Here is a 23,681-nt window from a genome sequence, read left to right as displayed (position 1 = left end):
CCTTCACATCAAGGGTACCTCAGGTTCGTGGTGCAAAACTGTCATTATCAGTTTCAGACGCTGCCGTTTGGATTGTCCACGGCACCTCGGGTCTTTACCAAGGTAATGGCCGAAATGATGATTCTTCTGCGAAGAAGAGGCGTATTAATTATCCCTTACTTGGACGATCTCCTGATAAGGGCAAGGTCCAGAGAACAGCTGGAGGACGGAGTAGCACTAACCCAACTAGTGCTGCAACAACACGGGTGGATTCTGAATTTTCCAAAATCTCAGTTGACCCCGACGACACGTCTGCTGTTCCTGGGAATGATTCTGGACACGGTTCAGAAAAAGGTGTTTCTTCCGGAGGAGAAAGCCAGGGAGTTATCCGAACTTGTCAGGAACCTCCTAAAACCAGGGAAAGTGTCTGTGCATCAATGCACAAGAGTCCTGGGAAAGATGGTGGCTTCTTACGAAGCGATTCCATTCGGCAGATTCCACGCACGAACTTTTCAGTGGGATCTGCTGGACAAATGGTCCGGATCGCATCTGCAGATGCATCAGCGGATAACCTTATCGCCACGGACAAGGGTGTCTCTTCGGTGGTGGTTGCAGAGTGCTCATCTGTTAGAGGGCCGCAGATTCGGCATACAGGACTGAGTCCTGGTGACCACGGATGCCAGTCTGAGAGGCTGGGGAGCGGTCACACAGGGAAGAAACTTCCAGGGAGTATGGTCAAGCCTGGAGATGTCTCTTCACATAAATATACTGGAGCTAAGAGCGATTTACAATGCTCTAAGTCTGGCAAAACCCCTGCTTCAGGGTCAGCCGGTGTTGATCCAGTCGGACAACATCACGGCAGTCGCCCACGTAAACAGACAGGGCGGCACAAGAAGCAGGACAGCAATGGCAGAAGCTGCAAGGATTCTTCGCTGGGCGGAAGATCATGTGATAGCACTGTCAGCAGTATTCATTCCGGGAGTGGACAACTGGGAAGCAGACTTCCTCAGCAGACACGATCTACACCCGGGAGAGTGGGGACTTCATCCAGAAGTCTTCCACATGATTGTGAACCGTTGGGAAAAACCAATGGTGGATATGATGGCGTCCCGCCTCAACAAAAAACTGGACAGGTATTGCGCCAGGTCTAGAGACCCTCAGGCAATAGCTGTGGACGCTCTGGTAACACCGTGGGTGTTCCAGTCAGTGTATGTGTTCCCTCCTCTGCCTCTCATACCAAAGATACTGAGAATTATACGGCAAAAGGGAGTAAGAACGATACTAGTGGCTCCGGATTGGCCAAGAAGAACTTGGTACCCGGAACTTCAAGAGATGCTCACGGAGGATCCGTGGCCTCTACCTCTAAGACCGGACCTGCTTCAGCAGGGACCGTGTCTATTCCAAGACTTACCGCGGCTGCGTTTGACGGCATGGCGGTTGAACGCCGAATTCTAAGGGAAAAAGGCATTCCGGAAGAGGTCATTCCTACACTGGTAAAAGCCAGGAAGGAGGTGACTGCACAACATTATCACCGCATTTGGAGAAAATATGTTGAGTGGTGTGAGGCCAGGAAGGCCCCCACGGAGGAATTTCAACTGGGTCGATTCCTACATTTCCTGCAAACAGGATTGTCTATGGGCCTCAAATTGGGGTCCATTAAGGTTCAAATTTCGGCCCTGTCGATTTTCTTCCAGAAAGAATTGGCTTCAGTTCCTGAAGTCCAGACTTTTGTAAAAGGAGTACTACATATACAGCCCCCGGTTGTGCCCCCAGTGGCACCGTGGGATCTTAATGTAGTCTGGATTTTCTCAAATCCCATTGGTTTGAGCCGCTCAAATCGGTGGAGTTGAAGTATCTTACATGGAAAGTAACCATGCTACTGGCCCTGGCTTCAGCCAGGAGAGTATCAGAATTGGCGGCTTTATCATATAAGAGCCCATATCTGATTTTCCATACGGACAGGGCAGAACTGCGGACACGTCCTCATTTTCTGCCTAAGGTGGTGTCAGCGTTTCACCTGAACCAGCCTATTGTGGTGCCTGCGGCTACTAACGATTTGGAGGATTCCAAGTTGTTGGACGTGGTCCGGGCATTGAAAATATATATTTCAAGAACGGCGGGAGTCAGAAAGTCTGACTCACTGTTTATATTGTATGCACCCAACAAGATGGGTGCTCCTGCTTCTAAGCAGACGATTGCTCGTTGGATTTGTAGCACAATTCAACTTGCACATTCTGTGGCAGGCTTGCCACAACCTAAATCTGTCAAGGCCCATTCCACAAGGAAAGTGGGCTCATCCTGGGCGGCTGCCCGGGGGGTCTCGGCATTACAACTCTGCCGAGCTGCTACTTGGTCAGGGGCAAACACATTTGCAAAATTCTACAAATTTGATACCCTGGCTGAGGAGGACCTTGAGTTCTCTCATTCGGTGCTGCAGAGTCATCCGCACTCTCCCGCCCGTTTGGGAGCTTTGGTATAATCCCCATGGTCCTGACGGAGTCCCCAGCATCCACTTAGGACGTTAGAGAAAATAAGAATTTACTTACCGATAATTCTATTTCTCGTAGTCCGTAGTGGATGCTGGGCGCCCATCCCAAGTGCGGATTGTCTGCAATACTTGTACATAGTTATTGTTACAAACAAATTCGGGTTGTTATTGTTGTGAGCCGTCTGTTCAGAGGCTCCTACGTTTGTCATACTGTTAACTGGGTTCAGATCACAAGTTATACGGTGTGATTGGTGTGGCTGGTATGAGTCTTACCCGGGATTCAATATCCTTCCTTATTGTGTACGCTCGTCCGGGCACAGTATCCTAACTGAGGCTTGGAGGAGGGTCATAGGGGGAGGAGCCAGTACACACCACCTAATCCTAAAGCTTTATTTTTGTGCCCTGTCTCCTGCGGAGCCGCTATTCCCCATGGTCCTGACGGAGTCCCCAGCATCCACTACGGACTACGAGAAATAGAATTATCGGTAAGTAAATTCTTATTTTCTCTGACGTCCTAAGTGGATGCTGGGACTCCGTAAGGACCATGGGGAATAGCGGCTCCGCAGGAGACTGGGCACAACTATAAAGAGAGCTTTAGGTCTAACTGGTGTGCACTGGCTCCTCCCACTATGACCCTCCTCCAGACTTCAGTTAGAATCTTGTGCCCGGCTGAGCTGGATGCACACTAGGGGCTCTCCTGAGCTCCTAGAAAGAAAGTATATTTAGGTTTTTTATTTTACAGTGAGATCTGCTGGCAACAGACTCACTGCAGCGAGGGACTAAGGGGAGAAGAAGCGAACCTACCTAACAGGTGGTAGTTTGGGCTTCTTAGGCTACTGGACACCATTAGCTCCAGAGGGATCGACCGCAGGTCCCGACCTTGGTGTTCGTTCCCGGAGCCGCGCTGCCGTCCCCCTTACAGAGCCAGAAGCACGAAGAGGTCCGGAAGACTTCGGTCTTCACCAAGGTAGCGCACAGCACTGCAGCTGTGCGCCATTGCTCCTCACACTCCGGTCACCTCACACTCCGGTCACTGATGGGTGCAGGGCGCTGGGGGGGGGGGGCGCCCTGAGGGCAATATATGACACCTTGGCTGGCAAATCTACATCATATATAGTCCTAGAGGCTATATAGATGTAAAAATACCCCTGCCAGTATTCCAGAAAAAGCGGGAGAAGTCCGCCGGAAAAGGGGCGGGGCCATCTCCCTCAGCACACTGGCGCCATTTTTCCCTCACAGCTCCGCTGGAAGGAAGCTCCCTGGCTCTCCCCTGCAGTCTGAACACTACAGAAGGGTAAAAAAGAGAGGGGGGCATTAAATTTAGGCGCAGAATAGATATATATATATATGATATATAAAAAAGCAGCTATAAGGGTAAACACTCATTTATAGTGGGATCCCTGTGTTATATAGCGCTCTGGTGTGTGCTGGCATACTCTCTCTCTGTCTCCCCAAAGGGCTTTGTGGGGTCCTGTCCTCTGTCAGAGCATTCCCTGTGTGTGTGCTGTCACCCCCTGCGGGGTCGACACCTGAGTGGATGGTGCTGTGGAAGGAATTACGCGACAGTGTCGACTCCTTGCATAAAAGGTTTGACGACATACCTAATGTGGGACAGCCGGCTTCTCAGCCTGTGCCTGCCCAGGCGTCTCAAAAGTCATCAGGGGCTCTAAAACGCCCGCTACCTCAGATGGCAGACACAGATGTCGACACGGATACTGACTCCAGTGTCGACGACGATGAGACTAATGTAACTTCCAGTAGGGCCACACGTTACATGATTGAGGCAATGAAAAATGTGTTGCACATTTCTGATGTTACCCCCGGTACCACAAAAAAGGGTATTATGTTTGGAGAGAAAAAACTACCAGTAGCTTTTCCTCCATCTGAAGAGTTAAATGAAGTGTGTGAAGAAGCGTGGGCTTCCCCTGATAAAAAGCTGGTAATTTCTAAGAGGTTACTAATGGCGTACCCTTTCCCACCAGAGGATAGGTCACGCTGGGACACATCCCCTAGGGTGGATAAAGCGCTCACACGCTTGTCAAAGAAGGTGGCACTACCGTCTCCGGATACGGCCGCCCTGAAGGAATCTGCTGATAAAAAGCAGGAGGCTATCCTGAAATCTATATATACACACAGGTGTTATACTGAGACCGGCTATTGCTTCAGCCTGGATGTGCAGTGCTGCTGCTGCGTGGTCAGATTCCCTGTCAGAAAATATAGATACCCTAGACAGGGACACTATATTGCTAAACGTAGAGCATATAAAAGACGCACTTTTATACATGAGGGATGCACAGAGGGATATTTGCCGGCTGGCATCCAAAATTAGTGCAATGTCCATTTCTGCCAGGAGAGGGTTATGGACTCGGCAGTGGACAGGAGATGCAGATTCCAAACGACACATGGAAGTTCTGCCTTATAAGAGTGAGGAGTTGTTCGGGGATGGTCTCTCGGTCCTCGTTTCCACAGCAACAGCTGGGAAGTCTACATTTTTACCCCATGTTCCCTCACAACCAAAGAAAGCACCGTATTATCAGGTACAGTCCTTTCGGCCCAATAGGGGCAAGCGGGTTAAAGGCGCGTCCTTTCTGCCCAGAGGCAGAGGTAGGGGAAAGAAGCTGCAGCATACAGCCAGTTCCCAGGAGCAAAAGTCCTCCCCCGCTTCCTCTAAGTCCACAGCATGACGCTGGGGCTTCACAGGCGGAGCCAGGTACGGTGGGGGCCCGTCTCAAATATTTCAGCAATCAGTGGGCTCGCTCACGGGTGGATCCCTGGATCCTTCAAGTAGTATCTCAGGGGTACAAGCTGGAATTCGAGACGTCTCCCCCCCCCCCGCCGTTTCCTCAAATCTGCCTTGCCAACCACTCCCTCAGGCAGGGAGGCAGTGTTACAGGCAATTCACAAGCTGTATTCACAACAAGTGATAGTAAAGGTGCCCCTACTTCAACAAGGAAGGGGTTACTATTCCACAATGTTTGTGGTACCGAAACCGGACGGTTCGGTGAGACCCATTTTAAATTTGAAATCCTTGAACACATATATAAAAAAATTCAAGTTCATGATGGAATCGCTCAGAGCGGTTATTGCAAGCCTGGACGAGGGGGATTACATGGTATCACTGGACATCAAGGATGCTTACCTGCATGTCCCCATTTACCATCCTCACCAGGAGTACCTCAGATTTGTGGTACTGGATTGTCATTACCAATTCCAGACGTTGCCGTTCGGTCTATCCACGGCTCCGAGGGTCTTTACCAAGGTAATGGCCGAAATGATGATACTCCTTCGAAAGAAGGGAGTTTTAATTATCCCGTACTTGGACGATCTCCTGATAAAGGCGAGGTCCAGAGAGCAGTTGTTGGTCGGGGTAGCACTATCTCGGGAAGTGCTACTACAGCACGGCTGGATTCTAAACATTCCAAAGTCACAGCTGGTCCCTACGACACGTCTACTGTTCCTGGGGATGGTTCTGGACACAGAACAGAGAAAAGTGTTTCTCCCGGAGGAGAAGGCCAAGGAGCTGTCATCTCTAGTCAGAGGCCTCCTAAAACCAAAACAGGTGTCGGTGCATCACTGCACGCGGATCCTGGGAAAAATGGTAGCTTCCTACGAAGCGATTCCATTCGGCAGGTTTCATGCAAGAACCTTTCAGTGGGACCTGTTGGACAAGTGGTCCGGATCGCATCTTCAGATGCATCGTCTGATAACCCTGTCTCTAAGGACAAGGGTGTCTCTGCTGTGGTGGCTGCAGAGTGCTCATCTTCAAGAGGGCCGCAGATTCGGCATACAGGACTGGGTCCTGGTGACCACGGATGCCAGCCTTCGAGGCTGGGGGGCAGTCACACAGGGAAGAAACTTCCAAGGACAATGGTCGAGTCAGGAGGCTTCCCTGCACATAAATATTCTGGAACTAAGGGCCATTTACAATGCCCTAAGTCAGGCAAAACCCCTGCTTCAAAACCAGCCGGTACTGATCCAGTCAGACAACATCACGGCGGTCGCCCATGTAAACCGACAGGGCGGCACGAGAAGCAGGACGGCGATGGCAGAAGCCACAAGGATTCTCCGATGGGCGGAAAATCACGTGTTAGCACTGTCAGCAGTGTTCATTCCGGGAGTGGACAACTGGGAAGCAGACTTCCTCAGCAGGCACGACCTCCACCCGGGAGAGTGGGGACTTCATCCAGAAGTCTTCCAAATGATTGTAAACCGTTGGGAAAGGCCACAGGTGGACATGATGGCGTCCCGCCTAAACAAAAAGCTAGAAAAGTATTGCGCCAGGTCAAGAGACCCGCAGGCGATAGCTGTGGACGCTCTAGTGACACCGTGGGTGTACCGGTCGGTTTATGTGTTCCCTCCTCTTCCTCTCATACCAAAGGTACTGAGGATAATACGGAGAAGAGGAGTAAGAACTATACTCATTGTTCCGGATTGGCCAAGAAGGGCTTGGTACCCGGAACTTCAAGAAATGATCTCAGAGGACCCATGGCCTCTACCGCTCAGACAAGACCTGCTGCTGCAGGGGCCCTGTCTGTTCCAAGACTTACCGCGGCTGCGTTTGACGGCATGGCGGTTGAACACCGGATCCTGAAGGAAAAGGGCATTCCGGAGGAAGTCATTCCTACGCTGATTAAGGCTAGAAAAGAAGTAACCGCAAACCATTATCACCGCATATGGCGAAAATATGTTGCGTGGTGTGAGGCCAGGAAGGCCCCAATGGAGGAATTTCAGCTGGGCCGTTTCCTGCACTTCCTACAGTCAGGGGTGACTATGGGCCTTAAATTGGGTTCCATTAAGGTCCAGATTTCGGCTCTGTCGATTTTCTTCCAGAGAGAACTGGCTTCACTACCTGAAGTTCAGACTTTTGTTAAGGGAGTGCTGCATATTCAGCCCCCTTTTGTGCCTCCAGTGGCACCTTGGGATCTCAACGTGGTGTTGGATTTCCTAAAGTCACATTGGTTTGAGCCACTGAAAACCGTGGATTTGAAATATCTCACGTGGAAAGTGGTCATGTTGTTGGCCTTGGCTTCGGCCAGGCGTGTATCAGAGTTGGCAGCTTTTTCATGTAAAAGCCCTTATCTGATTTTCCATATGGATAGGGCAGAATTGAGGATTCGTCCCCAGTTTCTCCCTAAAGTGGTATCAGCGTTTCATCTGAACCAACCTATTGTGGTGCCTGCGGCTACAAAAGACTTGGAGGCTTCCAAGTTGTTGGACGTAGTCAGGGCCCTGAAAATATATGTTTCCCGGACGGCTGGAGTCAGGAAAACTGACTCGCTATTTATCCTGTATGCGCCCAACAAGTTGGGCGCACCTGCTTCAAAGCAGACTATTGCTCGCTGGATCTGTAGTACGATTCAGCTTGCACATTCTGCGGCTGGACTGCCGCATCCTAAATCAGTGAAAGCCCATTCCACGAGGAAGGTGGGCTCTTCTTGGGCGGCTGCCCGAGGGGTCTCGGCTCTACAACTTTGCCGAGCAGCTACTTGGTCGGGGTCAAACACATTTGCAAAATTCTACAAGTTTGACACCCTGGCTGAGGAGGACCTAGAGTTTGCCCATTCGGTGCTGCAGAGTCATCCGCACTCTCCCGCCCGTTTGGGAGCTTTGGTATAATCCCCATGGTCCTTACGGAGTACCCAGCATCCACTAGGACGTCAGAGAAAATAAGAATTTACTCACCGGTAATTCTATTTCTCGTAGTCCGTAGTGGATGCTGGGCGCCCATCCCAAGTGCGGATTGTCTGCAATACTTGTATATAGTTGTTGCTTAACTACAGTGTTATTGTTGAGCCATCTGTTGAGAGGCTCGGTTGTTATCATACTGTTAACTGGATATTGTATCACGAGTTATACGGTGTGATTGGTGTGGCTGGTATGAGTCTTACCCGGGATTCAAAATCCTTCCTTATTGTGTCAGCTCTTCCGGGCACAGTATCCTAACTGAAGTCTGGAGGAGGGTCATAGTGGGAGGAGCCAGTGCACACCAGTTAGACCTAAAGCTTTCTTTATAGTTGTGCCAAGTCTCCTGCGGAGCCGCTATTCCCCATGGTCCTTACGGAGTCCCAGCATCCACTACGGACTACGAGAAATAGAATTACCGGTGAGTAAATTCTTATTTTTATGGTCTGTACTGATTTCTGACTCTCCAAACCTCCATTGAAAGTATAGGAAAAGGGACATGACCACGCCATTTACCAATGGCGACGCCCCCTTTTCGAATTTGTACCGATGTTTATGTGTACATTGGCCCTCATTCCGAGTTGTTCGCTCGCAAGCTGCTTTTAGCAGCATTGCACACGCTAAGCCGTCGCCTACTGGAAGTGAATCTTAGCTTATCAAAATTGCGAACGAAAGATTAGCAGAATTGCGAATAGACACCTCTTAGCAGTTTCTGAGTAGCTCCAGACTTACTCGGCATCTGCGATCAGTTCAGTGCTTGTCGTTCCTGGTTTGACGTCACAGACACACCCAGCGTTCGCCCAGACACTCCTCCGTTTCTCCAGCCACTCCCGCGTTTTTCCCAGAAACGGCAGCGTTTTCTCACACACGCCCATAAAACGGTCAGTTTCCGCCCAGAAACACCCACTTCCTGTCAATCACATTCCGATCACCAGAACGAAGAAAAAACCTCGTAATGCCGTGAGTAAAATACCAAACTGCATAGCAAATTTACTTGGTGCAGTCGCACTGCGGACATTGCGCATGCGCATTAGCGACTAATTGCTCCGTTGCGAGAAAAAAATAACGAACGAACAACTCGGAATGACCCCCATTGTTGGAGGGTGTGATGCTGCAGATGCAGTGGGTCTATTTCGGGGTGTGGACCTGGAGCTGCAGCTCCATCAGTCCCATTGTTAATCCTGCTCTGGGAACACACAGCAGCCAAAGGGCAGAGCCTCCCATTGGATGTAACCTGTGTGGGAGGGCGTTTCTCGCCCATTCAGCTGTGGACTGGGTGTGATAGACCTGCTGCTAAGCCAATGAGAGCTCCTAGCCACGCCCAGCGTTATACACACAGGTACAGAGTGACAGATCTGGGATATTATATAGGAGATACAATGCTGCTATTGTGTGATACATTTATGTAAATGTATACTATCTGTACTCCCACCGCTTGTAACCTTGTATATATCCAGTTGGCCAATGGCATACTGTATTGCCCATATTAGGTTCACAACGTACAAGATGCGATGAATACAGCATAGAGGTATACTGATGCTCTGTAGCCATGTGCTGCTGGCTTATAACACACTAACATTAAGTGAAATATGCATTTGATGTGTTGATATTAGTAGGTTGCTAGTCAGTGATGGATGAGCAGTGCGCTCCGGTTCTCTGCTTGAGCAGGGATTACGCGCGTCCGGTCCCCCCCCCCCTCCATGCCAGTTCCTCCTACCTACTTTCTCCCGGCTGTGCTGTGCCGCTAGAGAGTGCGCTCCATATCTCTCTCTGATGACAGGATGACGCGCCTCCGGCTTCCGCACACCGGGATTTGAATTACTTTATACAAGAATCTGATATCATTTAAATGTCGCAGGCACGATTGATATATTACATATTTCTCTGACGTCCTAAGTGGATGCTGGGGACTCCGTCAGGACCATGGGGATTAGCGGCTCCGCAGGAGACAGGGCACAAAACTAAAGCTTTAGGATCAGGTGGTGTGTACTGGCTCCTCCCCCTATGACCCTCCTCCAAGCCTCAGTTAGGTTTTTGTGTCCGTCCGAGCAGGGTGCAATCTAGGTGGCTCTCTTAAGGAGCTGCTTAGAAAAAGTTTTTAGGTTTCTTATTTTCAGTGAGTCCTGCTGGCAACAGGCTCACTGCATCGAGGGACTTAGGGGAGAGAAGTTCAACTCACCTGCGTGCAGGGTGGATTGGCTTCTTAGGCTACTGGACACCATTAGCTCCAGAGGGAGTCGGAACACAGGTCTCACCCTGGGGTTCGTCCCGGAGCCGCGCCGCCGACCCCCCTTGCAGATGCTGAAGATTGAAGGTCCAGAAACCGGCGGCAGAAGGCTTTTCAGTCTTCATGAAGGTAGCGCACAGCACTGCAGCTGTGCGCCATTGTTGTCACACACTTCACACCAACGGTCACGGAGGGTGCAGGGCGTTGCTGGGGGCGCCCTGGGCAGCAATGTATAATACCTTATTCTGGCTAAAAATACATCACATATAGCCCCTGGAGGCTATATGGATGTATTTAACCCCTGCCAGGTCTCAGAAAAACGGGAGAAGAAGCCCGCCGAAAAGGGGGCGGGGCCTATTCTCCTCAGCACACAGCGCCATTTTCCCTCACAGAAAGGCTGGTGGGAAGGCTCCCAGGCTCTCCCCTGCACTGCACTACAGAAACAGGGTTAAAACAGAGAGGGGGGGCACTTATTTGGCGATATGTATATATATATTAAAATGCTATAAGGGAAAAACACTTATATAAAGGTTGTCCCTGTATAATTATAGCGTTTTTGGTGTGTGCTGGCAAACTCTCCCTCTGTCTCCCCAAAGGGCTAGTGGGGTCCTGTCCTCTATCAGAGCATTCCCTGTGTGTGTGCTGTGTGTCGGTACTTGTGTGTCGACATGTATGAGGACGATGTTGGTGAGGAGGCGGAGCAATTGCCGGTAATGGTGATGTCACTCTCTAGGGAGTCGACACCGGAATGGATGGCTTATTTAAGGAATTACGTGATAATGTCAACACGCTGCAAGGTCGGTTGACGACATGAGACGGCCGGCAAACCAATTAGTACCTGTCCAGGCGTCTAAAACACCGTCAGGGGCGTTAAAACGTCCTTTTACCTCAGTCGGTCGACACAGACACGGACACTGACTCCAGTGTCGACGGTGAAGAAACAAACGTATTTTCCTTTAGGGCCACACGTTACTTGTTAAGGGCAATGAAGGAGATGTTACATATTTCTGATACTACAAGTACCACAAAAAAGGGTATTATGTGGAGTGTAAAAAAACTACATGTGGTTTTTCCTGAATCAGATAAATTAAATGAAGTGTGTGATGATGCGTGGGTTTCCCCCGATAGAAAATTATTGGCGGTATACCCTTTCCCGCTAGAAGTTATGGCGCGTTGGGAAACACACCTTAGGGTGGATAAGGCGCTCACACGCTTATAAAAACAAGTGGCGTTACCGTCTCCAGATACGGACGCCCTCAAGGAGCCAACTGATAGGAGGTTGGAAAATATCCTAAAAAGTATATACACACATACTGGTGTTATACTGCGACCAGCGATCGCCTCAGCCTGGATGGGCAGCGCTGGGGTGGCTTGGTCGGATTCCCTGACTGGAAATATTGATACCCTTGACAGGGACAGTATTTTATTGACTATAGAGCATTTAAAAGATGCATTTCTATATATGCGAAACTCTGGCATCAAGAGTAAGTGCGATGTCCATATCTGCCAGACGATGTTTATGGACACGACAGTGGTCAGGTGATGCAGATTCCAAACGGCACATGGAAGTATTGCCGTATAAAGGGGAGGAGTTATTTGGGATCGGTCCTTCGGACCTGGTGGCAACGGCAACAGCTAGAAAATCCACCTTTTTTACCCCAAGTCACATCTCAGCAGAAAAAGACATAGGCCCTCAGTCGTTCGCTCGGTATTTTTCATCGCATCGCAGTGAAATTCCGCTTAGTGCGCATGCGCAATATTCGCACTGCGACTGCGCCAAGTATCTTTGCTATGAAGATAGTATTTTTACTCACGGCTTTTTCATCGCTCCGGCGATCGTAATGTGATTGACAGGAAATGGGTGTTACTGGGCGGAAACAGGCCGTTTTATGGGCGTGTGGCTGAAAACGCTACCGTTTCCGGAAAAAACGCAGGAGTGGCCGGAGAAACGGGGGAGTGGTTGGGCGAACGCTGGGTGTGTTTGTGACGTCAAACCAGGAACGACACGCACTGAACTGATCGCACAGGCAGAGTAAGTGTGGAGCTACTCTAAAACTGCTAAGTAGTTTGTGATCGCAATATTGCGAATACATCGGTCGCAATTTTAAGATGCTAAGATACACTCCCAGTAGGCGGCGGCTTAGCGTGTGTAACTCTGCTAAATTCGCCTTGCGACCGATCAACTCGGAATGAGGGCCATAGTCTTTTCAGCCTCAGTCCTTTCGTCCCCATAATATCTGCCCAGGGATAGAGGTAAGGGAAGAAGACTGCAGCAGGCAGCCCATTCCCAGGAACAGAAGCCTTCCACCGCTTCTGCCAAGTCCTCAGCATGACGCTGGGGCCGTACAAACAGGTGCGGTGGGGGGGTCGTCTCAAGAGTTTCAGCACGCAGTGGGCTCACTCGCAAGTGGACCCCTGGATCCTACAAGTAGTATCCCAGGGGTACAGATTGGAAATTCGAGACGTCTCCTCCTCGCAGGTTCCTGAAGTTTGCTTTACCAACGTCTACCTCCGACAGGGAGGCAGTATTGGAAACAATTCACAAGCTGTATTCCCAGCAGGTGATAATCAAAGTACCCCTCCTACAACAAGTAAAGGGGTATTATTCCACACTATATTGTGGTACTGAAGCCAGACGGCTCGGTGAGACCTATTCTAAATGGAGTCACTCAGAGCAGTGATAGCGAACCAGGAAGAAGGGGACTATATGGTGTCCCTGGACATCAAGGATGCTTACCTCCATGTCCAAATTTGCCCTTCTCACAAAGGGTACCTCAGGTTCGTGGTACAAAACTGTCACTATCAGTTTCAGACGCTGCCGTTTGGATTGTCCACGGCACCCCGGGTCTTTACCAAGGTAATGGCCGAAATGATGATTCTTCTTCAAAGAAAAGGCGTCTTAATTATCCCTTACTTGGACGATCTCCTGATAAGGGCAAGGTCCAGAGAACAGTTGGAGGTCTGAGTAGCACTATCTCAAGTAGTTCTACGACAGCACGGGTGGATTCTAAATATTCCAAAATCGCAGCTGTCTCCGACGACACGTCTGCTGTCCCTAGGGATGATTCTGGACACAGTCCAGAAAAAGGTGTTTCTCCCGGAGGAGAAAGCCAGGGAGTTATCCGAGCTAGTCAGGAACCTCCAAAAACCAGGAAAAGTGTCAGTGCATCATTGCACAAGGGTCCTGGGAAAAATGGTGGCTTCTTACGAAGCGATTCCATTCGGCAGATTTCACGCAAGAACTTTTCAGTGGGATCTGCTGGACAAATGGTCCGGATCGCATCTTCAGATGCATCAGCGGATAACCCTGTCTCCAAGGACAAGGGTGTCTCTTCTGTGGTGGCTGCAGAGTGCTCATCTACTAAAGTGCCACAGTTATGCATTCAGGACTGGGTCCTGGTGACCACGGATTCCAGCTTGAAAGGCTGGGGAGCAGTCACACAGGGAAAAAATTTCCAGGGAGTGTGATCAAGTCTGGGGACTTCTCTCCGCATAAATATACTGGAGCTAAGAGCAATTTACAATGCTCTAAGCTTAGCAAGACCTCTGCTTCAAGGTCAGCCGGTATTGATCCAGTGGGACAACATCACGGCAGTCGCCCACGTAAACAGACAGGGCGGCACAAGAAGCAGGAGGACAATGGCAGAAACTGCAAGGATTCTTCGCTGGGCGGAAAATCATGTGATAGCACTGTCAGTAGTTTTCATTCCGGGAGTGGACAACTGGGAAGCAGACTTCCTCAGCACGACCTCCACCCGGGAGAGTGGGGACTTAATCGAGAAGTTGTTTCCACATGATTGTGCACCGTTGGGAAAGACCAAAGGTGGACATGATGGCGTCCCGCCTGAACAAAAAACTGGACAGGTATTGCGCCAGGTCAAGAGACCCTCAGGAAATAGCTGTGGACGTTCTGGTAACACCATGGGTGTACCAGTAGGTGTATGTGTTCCCTCCTCTGCTTCTCATACCAAAGGTACTGAGAATTATAAGACGTAGAGGAGTAAGAACTATACTCGTGGCTCCGGATGGGCCAAGAAGGACTTGGTACCCGGAACTTCATGAGATGCTCACAGAGGACTCAGGGCCTCTGCCGATAAGAAGGGACTTGCTTCAGCAAGTACCATGTCTGTTCCAAGACTTACCGCGGGTGCGTTTGACGGCATGGCGGTTGAACGCCGGATCCTAAGGGAAAAAAGGCATTCCGGAAGAGGTCATTCCTACCCTGGTCAAAGCCAGGAAGGAGGTGACCGCACAACATTATCACCACATGTGGCGAAAATATGTTGCGTGGTGTGAGGCCAGGAAGGCCCCACGAAGAAATTTCAACTCGGTCGATTCCTGCATTTCCTGCAACAGGAGTGTCTATGGGCCTCAAATTGGGGTCCATTAAGGTTCAAATTTCGGCCCTGTCGATTTTCTTCCAGAAAGAATTGGCTTCAGTTCCTGAAGTCCAGAAATTTGACAAGGGAGTACTGCATATACAACCCCCTTTTGTGCCTCCAGTGGCACTGTGGGATCTCAACGTAGTCCTGGGATTCCTCAAATCACGTTGGTTTAAACCGCTCAAATCTGTGGATTTGAAATATCTCACATGGAAAGTGACCATGATGTTGGCCCTGGCCTCGGCCAGGCGAGTGTCCGAATTGGCGGCTTTGTCTCACAAAAGCCCATATCTGATTGTCCATTCGGACAGGGCAGAGCTGCGGACTCGTCCCCAGTTTCTCCCTAAGGTGGTGTCAGCGTTTCATCTGAACCAGCTTATTGTGGTACCTGCGGCTACTAGAGACTTGGAGGACTCCAAGTTGCTAGATGTTGTCAGGGCCCTGAAAATATAGATTTCCAGGACGGCTGGAGTCAGGAAAACTGACTTGATGTTATCCTGTATGCACCCAAAAAACTGGGTGCTCTTGCTTCTAAGCAGACGATTGCTAGTTGAATGTGTAGTACAATTCAGCTTGCACATTCTGTGGCAGGACTGCCACAGCCAAAATATATAAATGCCCATTCCACAAGGAAGGGGGCTCATCTTGGGCGACTGCCCGAGGGGTCTCGGCTTTACAACTTTGCCGAGCTGCTACTTGGTCAGGGGCACACCCTGGCTGAGGAGGACCTGGAGTTCTCTCACTCGGTGCTGCAGAGTCATCCGCACTTTCCCGCCCGTTTGGGAGCTTTGGTATAATCCCCATGGTCCTGACGGAGTCCCCAGCATCCACTTAGGACGTCAGAGAAAATAAGATTTTACTTACCGATAAATCTATTTCTCGTAGTCCGTAGTGGATGCTGGGCGCCCATCCCAAGTGCGGATTGTCTGCAATACTTGTACATAGTTATTGTTACAAAAAAAAAAAAAAAAAAAATCGGGTTGTTATTGTTGTGAGCCGTCTATTCAGAGGCTCCTACGTTTGTCATACTGTTAACTGGGTTTAGATCACAAGTTATACGGTGTGATTGGTGTGGCTGGTATGAGTCTTACCCGGGATTCAAAATCCTTCCTTATTGTGTACGCTTGTCCGGGCACAGTATCCTAACTGAGGCTTGGAGGAGGGTCATAGGGGGAGGAGCCAGTACACACCACCTGATCCTAAAGCTTTAGTTTTGTGCCCTGTCTCCTGCGGAGCCGCTAATCCCCATGGTCCTGACGGAGTCCCCAGCATCCACTACGGACTACGAGAAATAGATTTATCGGTAAGTAAAATCTTATTTTCTGCAGAGGGGAACACTGGTATTCCACAGGGAATAACTGGGGTGTAGAGTTGGATCTTGATTCGAGGCACCAACAGGCAAAAGCTTTGACTGTTCCCAGGATGCACTGCACCGCCTCCTCTATATCCCCGCCTCCAGGCGCTGGAGCTCAGTGTGTAAGTTGGTGCCTGCAGTGCAGGCAGGTAACAGGGAGGCTGCGCTGAGCAGCCCTGAAAAGAGCTTTTCTGACAAGAAAGAAGACTTCAAGGGCCGCAGCACAGGCACTAGATGCTATGTGTCATACTGACATATCATGCTGCGGCTCCATCACCTCCCCCATCGGCGCTGTACACTCCCGCGCCCTGGTTGCCGGGTACTTACAGCGAAGGCGCTCCGGTCTCATCAGGCACATACTCTTGCCGCTGCTCTCCAGGATCGTGTGGCCGCATTACAGTGATGAAGTAAGAGGGTCCCCCAGGCGGGAAGCTGAAATCGAGATCCGGGATGCGGTCTCCAGAGACGGACCACACCGCTAGCGTGGACACTGTGTCCGTGCAGGGACCCCACTATATCCACCAGGGCAAGGAGCACAGGTCAGATTTATTAAAATCCGTTTCATATAGGCTCCATAGTACCCGGTGGAGAAGTCCAGCAGAGGGGATAAGGCTCTGACCTGTAGCCCCTCCCCCTGGCGCCATCTACAGCAGATGTTTCCACCCTGGAGCTGCATCTATCTCTCTCCCCCTCCCTGTCAGCTTTTGGGCGCCATTACACACAGCTGCGCTGATTCTGGGACTGCTGGGTGATGTCTCCTCTGTAAAGCCGCCTGTCTCATCAGCGCTGTGCATTTAAAGGACACTTCAGTATTCTACATGTCGTTTAGACAGTGTTAGTTAAGAACAAGTGCATTACTACAGGGATATTTAGTACAAGTATCCTGTGATATACATCCAGTGTTTACTGTGCATTGTTATAGCTGTATACATAGCTATACTTAGTATTGCTGGTCCAGTGCAGTTTTATTGTTGTGTGTAATAATTTCTGCATCGTACATGTGACTGTGTGTGCCTATAGCTGCTTTGTGGTTCCTATTCCGTGTATTTCACACATATTGCTATCCCTATATTCTGTACCCTGAAGGGGGCTAAGTGCATCAGGGTCCCATATATAGAGCTTAATTCAGATCTGTTCGCTTGCTAGCTGTTTTTTGCAGCGCTGCAAACAGATACACTCCCAAATTGGCAGCGTCTATTTTAGCTTTGCAAGTGTGCAAACGCGTGTGCATCCGCCCTGTACAAAAACAGTTTGTGCAGTTTCTGAGTAGCTCTGACCTTACTCAGCCGCTGCAATCACTTCAGCCTATTCGAGCCCAGAATTGACGTCAGACACCCGCCTCTGAGCTGCTCCTACTCGCCCTCCTCCCTCAGTGAGATGCTCAGCGACCATTATAACCAGCAAAGTAACAGATAAGCAGGTCCAGTCTCCCTGTTTACCTCTCCCCAGAGTCAGGTTATACAGCGCTATATCCTACCTAGCCACTGAGGATCATTGCATAACCCCAATACCAGGTGTAGATGGGTTCATAGTTCTTCAGTTATTGTATTTGTGAAGGGAGTCATATTGCAGTTTGGCTTTACACTTACTGTGTGCCGGTTATACTACTATTATACTGCTGTTTTCTGCCAGAGGAGAGGGTAATAAGGAGCTGGGGCTCCTGTGCTGGGTTACATGTAAGTCATGTTCAGACGATTTGTCGGCTCAGGACTCTGTGCAGGACAGTCTGTGTGCAATCTGTGCTAACCGTCAGCCTGCTCAACCAGCTCCAGTACAGGAACCACCTTGGATGGCTTCTTTTTCTCAGGTTGTGACACGGTTAGAAGACCACTTGTCAGTTCCTACACCACCTCCTCCAGTGGGGTTCCCACAGCAGTTATATCCTGCGTCACCTGCACCATCTTTGCATAATCCCTGGAGGGATGCTTTCTTCCACTCTGTCCCACAATTTGCCCAAACATCAGCAGCATGTCAGCAAATGTTACAGAGTGACAGACCGTTGCCAAAGTACATAGGTGGGCTGTGCCATCCTCACAGTCTACGCAGCTTTCAGATTCTGAGGCTTCCGCTGAGGAGGTAAAGGAGAAGGCTGTCTCTCCATCCAAGTCCCCCTCAGCTGAGGAGGAATAACATTCCTTACTGGATGTTCCCGCTCGTGTACGTGCAGTCAGAACCATTCTTGACATACATTCTGAGGAGCTGGCTCCAAAGCCTAAGCCCCCAATGTTTAAATGCCAAAGAGTGGTGAAAGCTAAATTCTCTCCATCAGATCAACTTACAGAACTACAGTAATGCAGGCAGCATGGATTACTCCTGCCAAAAAGTTCCAGCTCCCAAAAAGACAAGTCTTTTTATCCTCTCCCAGCGGCAGAATGTGCTAAGTGGGAGGTTCCCCCTACGGTGGATTCTCATGTACCATGCCTAGTTAGAAGCTCTACTTTACCTATCCCTACAGCGTCTTCTCTAAAAGTGGCCACGGATAGCAAAATTTGAGACTTGTTTGAAGTCTTTGTACTCCCATGTAGGTGCTATTATACATCCAGCTGTGGCTTTGTCCTGGGTAGTTATGGCTATTAAAGCCTAGGCAGAGGCACTGGAGGACAGTCTCCCTTCTGGTGCTACCAGGGAACAATTGGTCGACATCTCCCATATCCGGGAGATAGCTTCTTACCTGGGAGAAGGGCTTTAGTTTGGGCTGAACGGCATCTCCCAGCCATCTCAGTGGTGTTCATCCTGGGAGTACTCAACTGGGACTTCTTAAGCTGACGCCAGAGAGTGGGCTCTATACCTAGAGGTCTTCCAGCTTCTGGTAAACAAATGGGCCTACCAGAAGTTGATCTCATGGCGTCTCGATACAACCACAAAGTTCTCCCTGTTTGGGTCCAAAACCAGAGACCCCGCAGTAGCCTTTGTAGACACACTGGCGGTAACGTGGACCTTACAGCTGGTGTACATATTCCCTCCAGTCTCCCTCCTTCTGCGGGTGCTCTGCAAGTTCAAGCAGGAAGGAAGCAAAGTACTGCTGATAGCTCCGGCCTGGCCCAGGAGCTATTGGTTTGCTGAACTACAGAGTCTCTCCATAGACACTCCATTTCCACTGCCTCAATTGACAGATCTACTAACTTAAGGGCCTTGTCTACACCCAGACCTAGTACGCCTGTCTTTGAAAGCATGACCAGATCCAAGGGCCTTTCCCGCTCAGTAGTGCAGACGATGCTCAAGGCTCGGAAGCCTACTTCAGCCCAATTCTATTAGAGGGTTTGGCACTCCTACTTTCAGTCATGTGTTACAAAAGGACACAATCCTACAACCTGGCCTATCTCCATGCTGGGTTGGGTCTAGGCCTCCGCCTAGCATCCCTCAAGGTTCATGTATCAGCTCTGTCAGTCTGATTTCAGCGAAGGATCGCTCCCCTACCTGATGTTAGGATGTTCCTTCAAGATGTACTTCACATTCAACCTCCGTTTGTTCTTCTGGTAGCTCCATGGGACTTTAGTTTTTCAAACCTACAAACGCATCCGTTTAAACTTTTACATTTAGACCATCTGAAGTGGCTCACGACAAAAAGCCTTTGATTTCTTGCTATTGCCCCGGCCCGCAGAGTGTCTGACTTGGGGGTGCTCTTCTGTCATCTTTTTAATTTTCCATTCAGACAGGGCCGTCTTAGGAACCAGTACCGGCTACCCTCCTAAAGTGGTATTCAGTTTCCAAATAAATGAGGAGATTGTGGTCCCAGCCTTTCAATCTCCAGATCTCTTTCCAGCAGAGGCTTCCTTGGATGTGGTCCGTGCTCTTCAGATTATTGGTGAATCACACTAGTTCTTTCAAGAAAACTGATGCTCTCTTTGTATTATTGGATTTCATAAGAGGGACTGGCCTGCTGACTAACAAATTTTGTCTCTGACTCCGCATGGCCATTTTGCAAGCTTATATAGAGGATGAACTACCTTTCCCACCTATGGTTCATGCCCACTCTACTCTTTCTGTGAGACCTTCCTGGGCAATCTGTTGTGACACCTCTGCTTAACAACTGTGTAATGCGGCCACATGGTCTTCTGTCCACACCTTTTTCAGGTTCTATGCCTTTGATACCTTTACCTCTCAGGATCCTGCCTTTGGGCGCTGTATTCTCCTCTCTGCTCAGGATCCTCCCCTCCCATAAAGGAAAATGCTTTGGGACATTCCCTGTGTAATCCCTATGGACCCTGAATAAGAAAAGAAGAGTTATAGTAGACTTGCCTTTTGTTAACTCTCTTTATACAAAGTCCATAGGGTCCACAGGGCACCCACAATGACAGACGTGGTCTCTATGGGTATTTCTACATAGTCACTTCCTTCTGCTCTTCTAATGTGAGTGTGTTTCTTGAAGTGTACCATTCTTCCTTCTCCTCTATACTGCTCATGAGTGGTGGTCACATCGTAGCACATATCTCAATATAGCAGTCACAGTGTGGCGGTCGACTCTGTCATCCTGCAGGAGGAGAGTTTCATCATCCAGCAGGATCATTATCCAGGGTGCTAAAGCAGGTGTGGCCAAGCTGCGTCTCTCCACCAGTTGTGACACCACAAGTACCAGAAAGCTGAGACTTGTAGCTTCTGTTCGAGGACTAACAAGGGAGAAAAAGAAGGCTCTTGTGTGGGCGCACTCGTAGTAAGGAAGGAAAATTCCTAAGCTATAGCTAGAATGTTAGAAAGTGTTAAAACTTAACTTTCATTAGTCAGGATATAATCACATTTACCCACTTAAATGATCCAACAAAATTGAAAAGGATACATATATATATAATGAAATATTAAAATGTTCTGGTCTCTTCGATTGAAGAGTGATTGGAAAGGTTTGTAGACCCGAAAATGTCATACCACCATTTCCCCTGACCAGTACAGATAACTGTATTGATAGGACCGAGGAGTGGTCAGAGCACAAATGTATATAGCTCCGACTATGATCACTTGTGTCAAGTGGATATATTACTGTTACAAGGTCGCCAGACTCTAGTACCTGAATCATATAATAAATACCATGATTGTGAAATAATAGCCGCATTTATTCTGCACCGAGCATTCACAGACTGACATAGGCAGATATATGAAAGAGATAGTGGTGATACTGCTGTTGGCGTGTTCTTCTCACACTGAAAGGAAGCAATTCCTACTCTACAACACCGGGTATTCGCAGGTAGTCGCCTTTCCTGGTACTGACCCGGCCCAACGCTGTTTAGCTTCCAAGATCGGACGAGATCGGGCGTTGACAGCGTGGTATGATAGTAGAGGGTAGTGCGATCCGCCCGCCAATGAGAGTGCACCTATATATGAATAATTCAAGAAAGAATAGGAGAGAAAATGAAAATAAAGGGATAGATAGGATTAGGTGGATCTGCTTTCCACGTTAGGCACGGTCCAACAGCACCCACTTGTGTGGTTCTGTGCTCCGTGAATCGAGGATGAGAGTCCACGAGACAGATGAGGAATATAATTAATTTTTGGTTGATATCTCCCTAAGATGGGGATTGTGATACACGTTTGGAAGTGTATTTATATGGTGCAAAGATTGCTGATGGTGAAGTCAGGTTGAATGAGATGATCCCTAGCATTAGAAATTTACAATGTGGTTATGATCCTCTTAAGGGATATAAATCATCCAAAAATGCAAAATTTATATAAGAAAGATTAAACCTTGATAATACTGAGCACAAGCATGTGTATATTGTACACGATAGGGTCAAAATAACAATGCTCAAGCATTCTTTAGGCAAATCAGAAGATTAATTAATAATATGTTTAAACAGAGACAATAAACATTAACTAATTATGCAGAGTGCGAAAGGAGAAGAAACGGCTTCTCAATAATTTGAGGTACAGATAGCAGAAGGTGTTAAACAAATATCTCTCAGCAAGATACTCAATAATGATACAAAAGAAAAAAAAGGATTTTAAACCAGTAGTAAAAATTAGAGTTGTAGCCCTTGACAGAGAGCAGGGCTCATATACAGGGGGGAGAAAAAAAATAATTATATTTAGAAAATGAGGTCGATAGTCAGTATATGGTTGTAAATGTAATGCCCGGAAAAGAGATGCCGCCTGTGTATCCACAGAGCGGCACTGGCTTACGATACTGCAGTCAGTGGGCAGAGACGTAGATCAATGCATTAGATCGGGGTTTTGCATATGGAGTGACTGTTCGGCGCCAGCTACCTGCTCCTGATCTAATGCATTGATCTACATCTCTGCCCACTGACTGCAGTATCGTAAGCCAGTGCCGCTCTGTGGATACACAGGCGGCATCTCTTTTCCGGGCATTACATTTACAGCCATATACTGACTATCGACCTCATTTTCTAAATATAATTTTTTTTTTTTCTCCCCCCTGTATATGAGCCCTGCTCTCTGTCAAGGGCTACAACTCTAATTTTTACTACTGGTTTAAAATCCTTTTTTTTCTTTTGTATCATTATTGAGTATCTTGCTGAGAGATATTTGTTTAACACCTTCTGCTATCTGTACCTCAAATTATTGAGAAGCCGTTTCTTCTCCTTTCGCACTCTGCATAATTAGTTAATGTTTATTGTCTCTGTTTAAACATATTATTAATTAATCTACTGATTTGCCTAAAGAATGCTTGACCCTATCGTGTACAATATACACATGCTTGTGCTCAGTATTATCAAGGTTTAATCTTTCTTATATAAATTTTGCATTTTTGGATGATTTATATCCCTTAAGAGGATCATAACCACATTGTAAATTTCTAATGCTAGGGATCATCTCATTCAACCTGACTTCACCATCAGCAATCTTTGCACCATATAAATACACTTCCAAACGTGTATCACAATCCCCATCTTAGGGAGATATCAACCAAAAATTAATTATATTCCTCATCTGTCTCGTGGACTCTCATCCTCGATTCACGGAGCACAGAACCACACAAGTGGGTGCTGTTGGACCGTGCCTAACGTGGAAAGCAGATCCACCTAATCCTATCTATCCCTTTATTTTCATTTTCTCTTTCTCTCCTATTCTTTCTATCCCTTTTTCTTGAATTATTCATATATAGGTGCACTCTCATTGGCGGGCGGATCGCACTACCCTCTACTATCATACCACGCTGTCAACGCCCGATCTCGTCCGATCTTGGAAGCTAAACAGCGTTGGGCCGGGTCAGTACCAGGAAAGGCGACTACCTGCGAATACCCGGTGTTGTAGAGTAGGAATTGCTTCCTTTCAGTGTGAGAAGAACACGCCAACAGCAGTATCACCACTATCTCTTTCATATATCTGCCTATGTCTGTCTGTGAATGCTCGGTGCAGAATAAATGCGGCTATTATTTCACAATCATGGTATTTATTATATGATTCAGGTACTAGAGTCTGGCGACCTTGTAACAGTAATATATCCACTTGACACAAGTGATCATAGTCGGAGCTATATACATTTGTGCTCTGACCACTCCTCGGTCCTATCAATACAGTTATCTGTACTGGTCAGGGGAAATGGTGGTATGACATTTTCGGGTCTACAAACCTTTCCAATCACTCTTCAATCGAAGAGACCAGAACATTTTAATATTT

General features: G+C 48.5%; 2 pseudogenes; one reads left to right on the top strand and one right to left on the bottom strand.

The window, feature by feature from the left end:
• Nucleotides 1-21,263: 21,263 nt before the first annotated feature.
• Nucleotides 21,264-21,382, bottom strand: LOC134981760 (5S ribosomal RNA; annotated as a pseudogene).
• Nucleotides 21,383-23,199: 1,817 nt separating this feature from the next.
• LOC134981748 (5S ribosomal RNA) lies at nt 23,200-23,318 on the top strand (annotated as a pseudogene).
• Nucleotides 23,319-23,681: the final 363 nt, after the last annotated feature.

Source organism: Pseudophryne corroboree, chromosome 12 (assembly GCF_028390025.1).
Source record: "Pseudophryne corroboree isolate aPseCor3 chromosome 12, aPseCor3.hap2, whole genome shotgun sequence".
Lineage (NCBI taxonomy): Eukaryota > Metazoa > Chordata > Amphibia > Anura > Myobatrachidae > Pseudophryne > Pseudophryne corroboree.
The sequence above is the reverse complement of the archived record's forward strand: the minus strand, read 5'-3'. Positions and strand labels throughout refer to the sequence as shown.